Source organism: Pseudophryne corroboree, chromosome 4 (genome assembly GCF_028390025.1).
Source record: "Pseudophryne corroboree isolate aPseCor3 chromosome 4, aPseCor3.hap2, whole genome shotgun sequence".
Taxonomy (NCBI): domain Eukaryota; kingdom Metazoa; phylum Chordata; class Amphibia; order Anura; family Myobatrachidae; genus Pseudophryne; species Pseudophryne corroboree.
The window spans coordinates 26,899,276-26,913,038 of NC_086447.1; the positions used below are offsets into that span (position 1 = coordinate 26,899,276).

Sequence of the window (13,763 nt, forward strand, 5' to 3'; positions counted from 1 at the left end):
TAGAATTTTTTTTTCTAAACTTATTTTTCTATTTTCTAATAATTTCTATGCTTTTTTTTCCACTTTGCATTTCAAGTGTACACATTCACTTATTAATAGTTCTGATCATTGTATTTAATAAAAAAAAAATCTATTTTTAATGTATTTCTGACCAATTTTGAAGGGGAACCTTATGCATATTGGCTAAATGTGAATAACTCTACACTACAGGTACTTCATGAATGCAACACCATCCAATATGCATTGTAGAAGGGAAATTGACTTTTGATATTCTGCAATATGATTTTTTTGCTTGCTTTTTCATTAAACAATGCAACAGTAGATAGTTATCAAATATAAATTATTGAATTCAAAGTGTTTAGGTAACAAAATATGTTTCTGCTCAGTTTCGAACTGGGGACCTTTCGCGCGTGAGGCGAACGTGATAACCACTACACTACAGAAACTACATGGAAACAGCATCTCCCGCCATCCAATTAAAAATGATCTTTGACATACATTATGGCATTCTGAAATAAACTTTTTATATGATTGCATTTTTATTTGGCATTTCAACCAAAAATCCCTTGTTTTAAAATTCTAAAGATAACAGCATATTTCTGCCCAGTTTCGAACCGGGGACCTTTTGTGTTTTAGGCGAATGTGATAACCACTACAATACAGAAACTGACTTTTGAAGATCACATCACTATCGAGTCGGGAAGTACCATTGGCAAACCGTTTTCTTAGAATTTTTTTTCTAAACTTATTTTTCTATTTTCTAATAATTTCTATGCTATTTTTTCCACTTTGCATTTCAAGAGGACACATTCACTTATTAATAGTTCTGATCATTGTATTTAATAAAAAAATCTATTTTTAATGTATTTCTGACCAATTTTGAAGGGGAACCTTATGCATATTGGCTAAATGTGAATAATACTACACTACAGGTACTTCATGAATGCAACACCATCCAATATGCATGGTAGAAGGGAAATTGACTTTTGATATTCTGCAATATGATTTTTTGCTTGCTTTTTCATTGAGCAATGCAACAGTATATAGTTATCAGAATATAAATTATTGAATTCAAAGTGTTTAGGTAACAAAATATGTTTCTGCCAATTTCGAACTGGGGACCTTTCACGTGTGAGGCAAACATGAAATCACTACACTACAGATACTACATAAAAAATTTGCAACCACCATCCAATAAAAAATTATCTTTGACATTCAGTATGGCATGCTAAAATAAACTTTTTATCTGATTGTATTTTTATTGAGCATTTTACCCAAATATTCATTGTTTTAAAATTCTAAAGCTAAAAGATTGTTTCTGCCGAGTTTTGAACTGGGGACCTTTCGCGTGTTAGGCGAACGTGATAACCACTACACTACAGAAACTGACTCTCGTGGATCCCATCACTATCTAGTCTGGAAGTACAAATGACACATGCTTTTCTTAGAAATATAATTTTTTCTAAACTTTTTTTCCTATTTTCTAATAATTTTGACGCTATTTTTCCACTTTGCATTTCAAGAGGACACCTTCACTTATTATCAATTCTGATCATTGTATTTACTAAAAAAATCTTTTTTTAATGTATTTCTGACCAATTTTGAAGGGGGACCTTATGCATAATGGGTAAATGTTAATAACTCTACACTACAGGTACTTCATTAATGCAACACCATCCAATATGCATGGTAGAAGGGAAATTGACTTTTGATATTCTGCAATATGATTTTTGCTTGCTTTTTCATTGAGCAATGCAACAGTAGATAGTTATCAAAATATAAATTATTGAATTCAAAGTGTTTAGGTAACAAAACATGTTTCTGCCCAGTTTCGAACTGGGGACCTTTCGCGTGTGAGGCAAACGTGATAACCACTACACTACAGAAACTACATGTAAACAGCATCTCCCGCCATCCAATAAAAAATGATCTTTGACATACATTATGGCATTCTGAAATAAACTTTTTATATGATTGCATTTTTATTTGGCATTTCAACCAAAAATCCCTTGTTTTAAAATTCTAAAGATAACAGCATATTTCTTCCCAGTTTCGAACTGGGGAACTTTTGTGTTTTAGGTGAATGTGATAACCACTACAATACAGAAACTGACTTTTGAAGATCTCATCACTATCGAGTCGGGAAGTACCATTGGCATACTGTTTTCTTAGAATTTTTTTTTCTAAACTTATTTTTCTATTTTCTAATAATTTCTATGCTTTTTTTTCCACTTTGCATTTCAAGTGTACACATTCACTTATTAATAGTTCTGATCATTGTATTTAATAAAAAAAAAATCTATTTTTAATGTATTTCTGACCAATTTTGAAGGGGAACCTTATGCATATTGGCTAAATGTGAATAACTCTACACTACAGGTACTTCATGAATGCAACACCATCCAATATGCATGGTAGAAGGGAAATTGACTTTTGATATTCTGCAATATGATTTTTTTGCTTGCTTTTTCATTAAACAATGCAACAGTAGATAGTTATCAAATATAAATTATTGAATTCAAAGTGTTTAGGTAACAAAATATGTTTCTGCTCAGTTTCGAACTGGGGACCACTCGCGCGTGAGGCGAACGTGATAACCACTACACTACAGAAACTACATGGAAACAGCATCTCCCGCCATCCAATTAAAAATGATCTTTGACATACATTATGGCATTCTGAAATAAACTTTTTATATGATTGCATTTTTATTTGGCATTTCAACCAAAAATCCCTTGTTTTAAAATTCTAAAGATTAAAGCATATTTCTGCCCAGTTTCGAACTGGGGACCTTTTGTGTTTTAGGCGAATGTGATAACCACTACAATACAGAAACTGACTTTTGAAGATCTCATCACTATGGAGTCGGGAAGTATCATTGGCAAACCGTTTTCTTAGAATTTTTTTTCTAAACTTATTTTTCTATTTTCTAATAATTTCTATGCTATTTTTTCCACTTTGCATTTCAAGAGGACACATTCACTTATTAATAGTTCTGATCATTGTATTTAATAAAAAAATCTATTTTAATGTATTTCTGACCAATTTTGAAGGGGAACCTTATGCATATTGGCTAAATGTGAATAATACTACACTACAGGTACTTCATGAATGCAACACCATCCAATATGCATGGCAGAAGGGAAATTGACTTTTGATATTCTGCAATATGATTTTTTGCTTGCTTTTTCATTGAGCAATGCAACAGTATATAGTTATCAAAATATAAATTATTGAATTCAAAGTGTTTAGGTAACAAAATATGTTCCTGCAATTTCGAACTGGGGACCTTTCACGTGTGAGGCAAACATGAAATCACTACACTACAGATACTACATGAAAAATTTGCGACCATCATCCAATAAAAAATGATCTTTGACATTCAGTATGGCATGCTAAAATAAACTTTTTATCTGATTGTATTTTTATTGAGCATTTTACCCAAAAATTCATTGTTTTAAAATTCTAAAGCTAAAAAATTGTTTCTGCCCAGTTTCGAACTGGGGACCTTTCGCGTGTTAAGCGAACATGATAACCACTACACTACAGAAACTGACTCTCGTGGTTCTCATCACTATCTAGTCTGGAAGTACATGCTTTTCTTAGAAATATATTTTTTTCTAAACTTTTTTCCTATTTTCTAATAATTTTGACGCTATTTTTCCACTTTGCATTTCAAGAGGACACATTCACTTATTATCAATTCTGATCATTGTATTTATTAAAAAAAACCTTTTTTTAATGTATTTCTGACCAATTTTGAAGGGGAACCTTATGCATATTGGCTAAATGTAAATAATACTACACTACAGGTACTTCATGAATGCAACACCATCCAATATGCATGGTAGAAGGGAAATTGACTTTTGATATTCTGCAATATGATTTTTGCTTGCTTTTTCATTGAGCAATGCAACAGTAGATAGTTATCAAAATATAAATTATTGAATTCAAAGTGTTTAGGTAACAAAACATGTTTCTGCCCAGTTTCGAACTGGGGACCTTTCGCGTGTGAGGCGAACGTGATAACCACTACACTACAGAAACTACATGTAAACAGAATCTCCCGCCATCCAATAAAAAAATGATCTTTGACATACATTATGGCATTCTGAAATAAACTTTTTATATGATTGCATTTTTATTTGGCATTTCAACCAAAAATCCCTTGTTTTAAAATTCTAAAGATAACAGCATATTTCTTCCCAGTTTCGAACTGGGGAACTTTTGTGTTTTAGGTGAATGTGATAACCACTACAATACAGAAACTGACTTTTGAAGATCTCCTCACTATCGAGTCGGGAAGTACCATTGGCATACTGTTTTCTTAGAATTTTTTTTTCTAAACTTATTTTTCTATTTTCTAATAATTTCTATGCTATTTTTTCCACTTTGCATTTCAAGAGGACACATTTACTTATTAATAGTTCTGATCATTGTATTTACTAAAAAAATCTTTTTTTAATGTATTTCTGACCAATTTTGAAGGGGGACCTTATGCATATTGGGTAAATGTGAATAACTCTACACTACAGGTACTTCATGAATGCAACACCATCCAATATGCATGGTAGAAGGGAAATTGACTTTTGATATTCTGCAACATGATTTTTTTGCTTGCTTTTTCATTAAACAATGCAACAGTAGATAGTTATCAAATATAAATTATTGAATTCAAAGTGTTTAGGTAACAAAATATGTTTCTGCTCAGTTTCGAACTGGGGACCTCTCGCGCGTGAGGCGAACGTGATAACCACTACACTACAGAAACTACATGGAAACAGCATCTCCCGCCATCCAATTAAAAATGATCTTTGACATACATTATGGCATTCTGAAATAAACTTTTTATATGATTGCATTTTTATTTGGCATTTCAACCAAAAATCCCTTGTTTTAAAATTCTAAAGATAACAGCATATTTCTGCCCAGTTTCGAACCGGGGACCTTTTGTGTTTTAGGCGAATGTGATAACCACTACAATACAGAAACTGACTTTTGAAGATCACATCACTATCGAGTCGGGAAGTACCATTGGCAAACCGTTTTCTTAGAATTTTTTTTCTAAACTTATTTTTCTATTTTCTAATAATTTCTATGCTATTTTTTCCACTTTGCATTTCAAGAGGACACATACACTTATTAATAGTTCTGATCATTGTATTTAATAAAAAAAATCTATTTTTAATGTATTTCTGACCAATTTTGAAGGGGAACCTTATGCATATTGGCTAAATGTGAATAATACTACACTACAGGTACCTCATGAATGCAACACCATCCAATATGCATGGTAGAAGGGAAATTGACTTTTGATATTGTGCAATATGATTTTTTGCTTGCTTTTTCATTGAGCAATGCAACAGTATATAGTTATCAAAATATAAATTATTGAATTCAAAGTGTTTAGGTAACAAAATATGTTTCTGCCAATTTCGAACTGGGGACCTTTCACGTGTGAGGCAAACATGAAATCACTACACTACAGATACTACATAAAAAATTTGCAACCACCATCCAATAAAAAATTATCTTTGACATTCAGTATGGCATGCTAAAATAAACTTTTTATCTGATTGTATTTTTATTGAGCATTTTACCCAAATATTCATTGTTTTAAAATTCTAAAGCTAAAAGATTGTTTCTGCCCAGTTTTGAACTGGGGACCTTTCGCGTGTTAGGCGAACGTGATAACCACTACACTACAGAAACTGACTCTCGTAGATCCCATCACTATCTAGTCTAGAAGTACAAATGACACATGCTTTTCTTAGAAATAATTTTTTTTCTAAACTTTTTTTTCCTATTTTCTAATAATTTTGACGCTTTTTTTCCACTTTGCATTTCAAGAGGACACATTCACTTATTATCAATTCTGATCATTGTATTTACTAAAAAAATCTTTTTTTAATGTATTTCTGACCAATTTTGAAGGGGGACCTTATGCATATTGGGTAAATGTGAATAACTCTACACTACAGGTACTTCATGAATGCAACACCATCCAATATGCATGGTAGAAGGGAAATTGACTTTTGATATTCTGCAATATGATTTTTTTGCTTGCTTTTTCATTAAGCAATGCAACAGTAGATAGTTATCAAAATATAAATTATTGAATTCAAAGTGTTTAAGTAACAAACTATGTTTCTGCCTAGTATCGAACTGGGGACCTTTCGCGTGTGAGGTTAACGTGATAACCACTACACTACAAGAACTACATGGAAACTGCTTCTACCGCCATCCAATAAAAAATTATCTTTGACATACATTATGGCATTCTGAAATAAACTTTTTATATGATTGCATTTTTATTTGGCATTTCAACCAAAAATCCCTTGTTTTAAAATTCTAAAGATAAAAGCATATTTCTGCCCAGTTTCGAACTGGGGACCTTTTGTGTTTTAGGCGAATGTGATAACCACTACAATACAGAAACTGACTTTTGAAGATCCCATCACTATGGAGTCGGGAAGTACCATTGGCAAACCGTTTTCTTAGAATTTTTTTTCTAAACTTATTTTTCTATTTTCTAATAATTTCTATGCTATTTTTTCCACTTTGCATTTCAAGAGGACACATTCACTTATTAATAGTTCTGATCATTGTATTTAATAAAAAAATCTATTTTTAATGTATTTCTGACCAATTTTGAAGGGGAACCTTATGCATATTGGCTAAATGTGAATAATACTACACTACAGGTACTTCATGAATGCAACACCATCCAATATGCATGGTAGAAGGGAAATTGACTTTTGATATTCTGCAATATGATGTTTTGCTTGCTTTTTCATTGAGCAATGCAACAGTATATAGTTATCAAAATATAAATTATTGAATTCAAAGTGTTTAGGTAACAAAATATGTTCCTGCAATTTCGAACTGGGGACCTTTCACGTGTGAGGCAAACATGAAATCACTACACTACAGATACTACATGAAAAATTTGCGACCTTCATCCAATAAAAAATGATCTTTGACATTCAGTATGGCATGCTAAAATAAACTTTTTATCTGATTGTATTTTTATTGAGCATTTTACCCAAAAATTCATTGTTTTAAAATTCTAAAGCTAAAAGATTGTTTCTGCCCAGTTTCGAACTGGGGACCTTTCGCGTGTTAGGCGAACGTGGTAACCACTACACTACAGAAACTGACTCTCGTGGTTCTCATCACTATCTAGTCTGGAAGTACAAATGACACATGCTTTTCTTAGAAATATATTTTTTTCCAAACTTTTTTCCTATTTTCTAATAATTTTGACGCTATTTTTCCACTTTGCATTTCAAGAGGACACATTCACTTATTATCAATTCTGATCATTGTATTTATTAAAAAAAAACTTTTTTTAATGTATTTCTGACCAATTTTGAAGGGGAACCTTATGCATATTGGCTAAATGTGAATAATACTACACTACAGGTACTTCATGAATGCAACACCATCCAATATGCATGGTAGAAGGGAAATTGACTTTTGATATTCAGCAATATGATTTTTTGCTTGCTTTTTCATTGAGCAATGCAACAGTATATAGTTATCAAAATATAAATTATTTAATTCAAAGTGTTTAGGTAACAAAATATGTTTCTGCCAATTTCGAACTGGGGACCTTTCACGTGTGAGGCAAACATGAAATCACTACACTACAGATACTACATGAAAAATTTGCGACCATCATCCAATAAAAAAATGATCTTTGACATTCAGTATGGCATGCTAAAATAAACTTTTTATCTGAGTGTATTTTTATTGAGCATTTTACCCAAAAATTCATTGTTTTAAAATTCTAAAGCTAAAAGATTGTTTCTGCCCAGTTTCGAACTGGGGACCTTTCACGTGTTATGCGAACGTGATAACCACAACACTACAGAAACTGACTCTCATGGATCCCATCACTATCTAGTCTGGAAGTACAAATGACACATGGTTTTCTTAGAAATATAATTTTTTCTAAACTTTTTTTTCCTATTTTCTAATAATTTTGACGCTATTTTTCCACTTTGCATTTCAAGAGGACACATTCACTTATTATCAATTCTGATCATTGTATTTACTAAAAAATACATTATACATACATACATTATGGCATTCTGAAATAAACTTTTTATATGATTGCATTTTTATTTGGCATTTCAACCAAAAATCCCTTGTTTTTAAATTCTAAAGATAACAGCATATTTCTGCCCAGTTTCGAACTGGGGACCTTTTGTGTTTTAGGCGAATGTGATAACCACTACAATACAGAAACTGACTTTTGAAGATCTCATCACTATCGAGTCGGGAAGTACCATTGGCAAACCGTTTTCTTAGAATTTTTTTTTCTAAACTTAATTTTCTATTTTCTAATAATTTCTATGCACTTTTTTCCACTTTGCATTTCAAGAGGACACATTCACTTATTAATAGTTCTGATCATTGTATTTAATAAAAAAATCTATTTTTAATGTATTTCTGACCAATTTTGAAGGGGAACCTTATGCATATTGGCTAAATGTAAATAATAATACACTACAGGTACTTCATGAATGCAACACCATCCAATATGCATGGTAGAAGGGAAATTGACTTTTGATATTCTGCAATATGATTTTTTTGCTTGCTTTTTCATTGAGCAATGCAACAGTATATAGTTATCAAAATATAAATTATTGAATTCAAAGTGTTTAGGTAACAAAATATGTTTCTGCCAATTTCGAACTGGGGACCTTTCACGTGTGAGGCAAACATGAAATCACTACACTACAGATACTGCATGAAAAATTTGCGACCACCATCGAATAAAAAATGATCTTTGACATTCAGTATGGCATGCTAAAATAAACTTTTTATCTAATTGTATTTTTATTGAGCATTTTACCCAAAAATTCATTGTTTTAAAATTCTAAAGCTAAAAGATTGTTTCTGCCCAGTTTCGAACTGGGGACCTTTCGCGTGTTAGACGAACGTGATAACCGCTACACTACAGAAACTGACTCTTGTGGATTGACTCACTATCTAGTCTGGAAGTACAAATGACACATGCTTTTCTTAGAAATATAATTTTTTCTAAACTTTTTTCCCTATTTTCTAATAATTTTGACGCTTTTTTTCCACTTTGCATTTCAAGAGGACACATTCACTTATTATCAATTCTGATCATTGTATTTACTAAAAAAATCTTTTTTTAATGTATTTCTGACCAATTTTGAAGGGGGACCTTATGCATATTGGGTAAATGTGAATAACTCTACACTACAGGTACTTCATGAATGCAACACCATCCAATATGCATGGTAGAAGGGAAATTGACTTTTGATATTCTGCAATATGATTTTTTGCTTGCTTTTTCATTGAGCAATGCAACAGTATATAGTTATCAAAATATAAATTATTTAATTCAAAGTGTTTAGGTAACAAAATATGTTTCTGCCAATTTCGACCTGGGGACCTTTCACGTGTGAGGCAAACATGAAATCACTACACTACAGATACTACATAAAAAATTTGCAACCACCATCCAATAAAAAATTATCTTTGACATTCAGTATGGCATGCTAAAATAAACTTTTTATCTGATTGTATTTTTATTGAGCATTTTACCCAAATATTCATTGTTTTAAAATTCTAAAGCTAAAAGATTTTTTCTGCCTAGTTTCAAATTGGGTACCTTTCGCGTGTTAGGTGAACGTGATAACCACTACACTACAGAAACTGACTCTCGTGGATTGCATCACTATCTAGTCTGGAAGTACAAATGACACATGGTTTTCTTAGAAATACAATTTTTTCTTAACTTTTTTTTTCCTATTTTCTAATAATTTTGACGCTATTTTTCCACTTTGCATTTCAAGAGGACACATTCACTTATTATCAATTCTGATCATTGTATTTACTAAAAAAATCTTTTTTTAATATATTTCTAACCAATTTTGAAGGGGGACCTTATGCATATTGGGTAAATGTGAATAACTCTACACTACAGGTACTTCATGAATGCAACTCCATCCAATATGCATGGTAGAAGGGAAATTGACTTTTGATATTCTGCAATATGATTTTTTTGCTTGCTTTTTCATTGAGCAATGCAACAGTAGATAGTTATCAAAATATAAATTATTGAATTCAAAGTGTTTAAGTAACAAAATATATTTCTGCCTAGTATCGAACTGAGGACCTTTCGCGTGGGAGGCGAACGTGATAACCACTACACTACAAGAACTACATGGAAACTGCATCTACCGCCATCCAATAAAAAATTATCTTTGACATACATTATGGCATTCTGAAATAAACTTTTTATATGATTGCATTTTTATTTGGCATTTCAACCAAAAATCCCTTGTTTTAAAATTCTAAAGATAACAGCATATTTCTGCCCAGTTTCGAACTGGGGACCTTTTGTGTTTTAGGCGAATGTGATAACCACTACAATACAGAAACTGACTTTTGAAGATCTCCTCACTATCGAGTCGGGAAGTACCATTGGCATACTGTTTTCTTAGAATTTTTTTTTCTAAACTTATTTTTCTATTTTCTAATAATTTCTATGCTATTTTTTCCACTTTGCATTTCAAGTGTACACATTCACTTATTAATAGTTCTGATCATTGTATTTAATAAAAAAAATCTATTTTTAATGTATTTCTGACCAATTTTGAAGGGGAACCTTATGCATATTGGCTAAATGTGAATAACTCTACACTACAGGTACTTCATGAATGCAACACCATCCAATATGCATGGTAGAAGGGAAATTGACTTTTGATATTCTGCAATATGATTTTTTTGCTTGCTTTTTCATTAAACAATGCAACAGTAGATAGTTATCAAATATAAATTATTGAATTCAAAGTGTTTAGGTAACAAAATATGTTTCTGCTCAGTTTCAAACTGGGGACCTCTCGCGCGTGAGGCGAACGTGATAACCACTACACTACAGAAACTACATGGAAACAGCATCTCCCGCCATCCAATTAAAAATGATCTTTGACATACATTATGGCATTCTGAAATAAACTTTTTATATGATTGCATTTTTATTTGGCATTTCAACCAAAAATCCCTTGTTTTATAATTCTAAAGATAACAGCATATTTCTGCCCAGTTTCGAACCGGGGACCTTTTGTGTTTTAGGCGAATGTGATAACCACTACAATACAGAAACTGACTTTTGAAGATCACATCACTATCGAGTCGGGAAGTACCATTGGCAAACCGTTTTCTTAGAATTTTTTTTCTAAACTTATTTTTCTATTTTCTAATAATTTCTATGCTATTTTTTCCACTTTGCATTTCAAGAGGACACATTCACTTATTAATAGTTCTGATCATTGTATTTAATAAAAAAATCTTTTTTGAATGTATTTCTGACCAATTTTGAAGGGGAACCTTATGCATATTGGCTAAATGTGAATAATACTACACTACAGGTACCTCATGAATGCAACACCATCCAATATGCATGGTAGAAGGGAAATTGACTTTTGATATTCTGCAATATGATTTTTTGCTTGCTTTTTCATTGAGCAATGCAACAGTATATAGTTATCAAAATATAAATTATTGAATTCAAAGTGTTTAGGTAACAAAATATGTTTCTGCCAATTTCGAACTGGGGACCTTTCACGTGTGAGGCAAACATGAAATCACTACACTACAGATACTGCATGAAAAATTTGCGACCACCATCGAATAAAAAATGATCTTTGACATTCAGTATGGCATGCTAAAATAATCTTTTTATCTAATTGTATTTTTATTGAGCATTTTACCCAAAAATTCATTGTTTTAAAATTCTAAAGCTAAAAGATTGTTTCTGCCCAGTTTTGAACTGGGGACCTTTCACGTGTTAGGCGAACGTGATAACCACTACACTACAGAAACTGACTCTTGTGGATCCCATCACTATCTAGTCTGGAAGTACAAATGACACATGCTTTTCTTAGAAATATAATTTTTTCTAAACTTTTTTCCTATTTTCTAATAATTTTGACGCTATTTTTCCACTTTGCATTTCAAGAGGACACATTCACTTATTATCAATTCTGATCATTGTATTTACTAAAAAAATATTTTTTTCATGTATTTCTGACCAATTTTGAAGGGGGACCTTATGCATATTGGGTAAATGTGAATAACTCTACACTACAGGTACTTCATGAATGCAACACCATCCAATATGCATGGTAGAAGGGAAATTGACTTTTGATGTTCTGCAATATGATTTTTTTGCTTGCTTTTTCATTGAGCAATGCAACAGTATATAGTTATCAAATATAAATTATTGAATTCAAAGTGTTTAGGTAACAAAATATGTTTCTGCCAATTTCGAACTGGGGACCTTTCACGTGTGAGGCAAACATGAAATCACTACACTACAGATACTACATAAAAAATTTGCAACCACCATCCAATAAAAAATTATCTTTGACATTCAGTATGGCATGCTAACATAAACTTTTTATCTGATTGTATTTTTATTGAGCATTTTACCCAAAAATTCATTGTTTTAAAATTCTAAAGCTAAAAGATTGTTTCTGCCCAGTTTTGAACTGGGGACCTTTCACGTGTTAGGCGAACGTGATAACCACTACACTACAGAAACTGACTCTCGTGGATTGCATCACTATCTAGTCTGGAAGTACAAATGACACATGGTTTTCTTAGAAATACAATTTTTTCTAAACTTTTTTTTTTCCTATTTTCTAATAATTTTGACGCTATTTTTCCACTTTGCATTTCAAGAGGACACATTCACTTATTATCAATTCTGATCATTGTATTTACTAAAAAAATCTTTTTTTAATATATTTCTAACCAATTTTGAAGGGGGACCTTATGCATATTGGGTAAATGTGAATAACTCTACACTACAGGTACTTCATGAATGCAACACCATCCAATATGCATGGTAGAAGGGAAATTGACTTTTGATATTCTGCAATATGATTTTTTTGCTTGCTTTTTCATTGAGCAATGCAACAGTAGACAGTTATCAAAATATAAATTATTAAATTCAAAGTGTTTAAGTAACAAAATATGTTTCTGCCTAGTATCGAACTGGGGACCTTTCGCGTGTGAGGCAAACGTGATAACCACTACACTACAAGAACTACATGGAAACTGCATCTACCGCCATCCAATAAAAAATTATCTTTGACATACATTATGGCATTCTGAAATAAACTTTTTATATGATTGCATTTTTATTTGGCATTTCAACCAAAAATCCCTTGTTTTAAAATTCTAAAGATAACAGCATATTTCTGCCCAGTTTCGAACTGGGGACCTTTTGTGTTTTAGGCGAATGTGATAACCACTACAATACAGAAACTGACTTTTGAAGATCTCATCACTATGGAGTCGGGAAGTACCATTGGCAAACCGTTTTCTTAGAATTTTTTTTCTAAACTTATTTTTCTATTTTCTAATAATTTCTATGCTATTTTTTCCACTTTGCATTTCAAGAGGACACATTCACTTATTAATAGTTCTGATCATTGTATTTAATAAAAAAAATCTATTTTTAATGTATTTCTGACCAATTTTGAAGGGGAACCTTATGCATATTGGCTAAATGTGAATAATACTACACTACAGGTACTTCATGAATGCAACACCATCCAATATGCATGGTAGAAGGGAAATTGACTTTTGATATTTTGCAATATGATTTTTTGCTTGCTTTTTCATTGAGCAATGCAACAGTATATAGTTATCAAAATATAAATTATTGAATTCAAAGTGTTTAGGTAACAAAATATGTTCCTGCAATTTCG

At 31.6% G+C, this 13,763-nt stretch overlaps 14 non-coding genes across 14 annotated transcripts; all 14 read right to left on the reverse strand.

Moving 5' to 3' along the window:
• Positions 1-373: 373 nt before the first annotated feature.
• On the reverse strand, positions 374-446 carry TRNAV-CAC (transfer RNA valine (anticodon CAC)). The gene has a single exon. It is a non-coding gene; the product is annotated as a tRNA-Val (tRNA).
• Positions 447-1,313: 867 nt separating this feature from the next.
• TRNAV-AAC (transfer RNA valine (anticodon AAC)) lies at positions 1,314-1,386 on the reverse strand. Its single transcript has one exon. It is a non-coding gene; the product is annotated as a tRNA-Val (tRNA).
• A 430-nt stretch (positions 1,387-1,816) lies between these two features.
• Positions 1,817-1,889, reverse strand: TRNAV-CAC (transfer RNA valine (anticodon CAC)). The gene has a single exon. It is a non-coding gene; the product is annotated as a tRNA-Val (tRNA).
• A 653-nt stretch (positions 1,890-2,542) lies between these two features.
• On the reverse strand, positions 2,543-2,615 carry TRNAV-CAC (transfer RNA valine (anticodon CAC)). Its single transcript has one exon. It is a non-coding gene; the product is annotated as a tRNA-Val (tRNA).
• Positions 2,616-3,480: 865 nt separating this feature from the next.
• TRNAV-AAC (transfer RNA valine (anticodon AAC)) lies at positions 3,481-3,553 on the reverse strand. The gene has a single exon. It is a non-coding gene; the product is annotated as a tRNA-Val (tRNA).
• A 421-nt stretch (positions 3,554-3,974) lies between these two features.
• Positions 3,975-4,047, reverse strand: TRNAV-CAC (transfer RNA valine (anticodon CAC)). Its single transcript has one exon. It is a non-coding gene; the product is annotated as a tRNA-Val (tRNA).
• A 651-nt stretch (positions 4,048-4,698) lies between these two features.
• Positions 4,699-4,771, reverse strand: TRNAV-CAC (transfer RNA valine (anticodon CAC)). The gene has a single exon. It is a non-coding gene; the product is annotated as a tRNA-Val (tRNA).
• Positions 4,772-5,639: 868 nt separating this feature from the next.
• Positions 5,640-5,712, reverse strand: TRNAV-AAC (transfer RNA valine (anticodon AAC)). The gene has a single exon. It is a non-coding gene; the product is annotated as a tRNA-Val (tRNA).
• A 1,372-nt stretch (positions 5,713-7,084) lies between these two features.
• TRNAV-AAC (transfer RNA valine (anticodon AAC)) lies at positions 7,085-7,157 on the reverse strand. Its single transcript has one exon. It is a non-coding gene; the product is annotated as a tRNA-Val (tRNA).
• Positions 7,158-8,902: 1,745 nt separating this feature from the next.
• Positions 8,903-8,975, reverse strand: TRNAV-AAC (transfer RNA valine (anticodon AAC)). Its single transcript has one exon. It is a non-coding gene; the product is annotated as a tRNA-Val (tRNA).
• Positions 8,976-10,855: 1,880 nt separating this feature from the next.
• Positions 10,856-10,928, reverse strand: TRNAV-CAC (transfer RNA valine (anticodon CAC)). Its single transcript has one exon. It is a non-coding gene; the product is annotated as a tRNA-Val (tRNA).
• Positions 10,929-11,795: 867 nt separating this feature from the next.
• TRNAV-AAC (transfer RNA valine (anticodon AAC)) lies at positions 11,796-11,868 on the reverse strand. Its single transcript has one exon. It is a non-coding gene; the product is annotated as a tRNA-Val (tRNA).
• A 648-nt stretch (positions 11,869-12,516) lies between these two features.
• On the reverse strand, positions 12,517-12,589 carry TRNAV-AAC (transfer RNA valine (anticodon AAC)). The gene has a single exon. It is a non-coding gene; the product is annotated as a tRNA-Val (tRNA).
• Positions 12,590-13,024: 435 nt separating this feature from the next.
• On the reverse strand, positions 13,025-13,097 carry TRNAV-CAC (transfer RNA valine (anticodon CAC)). The gene has a single exon. It is a non-coding gene; the product is annotated as a tRNA-Val (tRNA).
• Between the last annotated feature and the right edge of the window lie 666 nt (positions 13,098-13,763).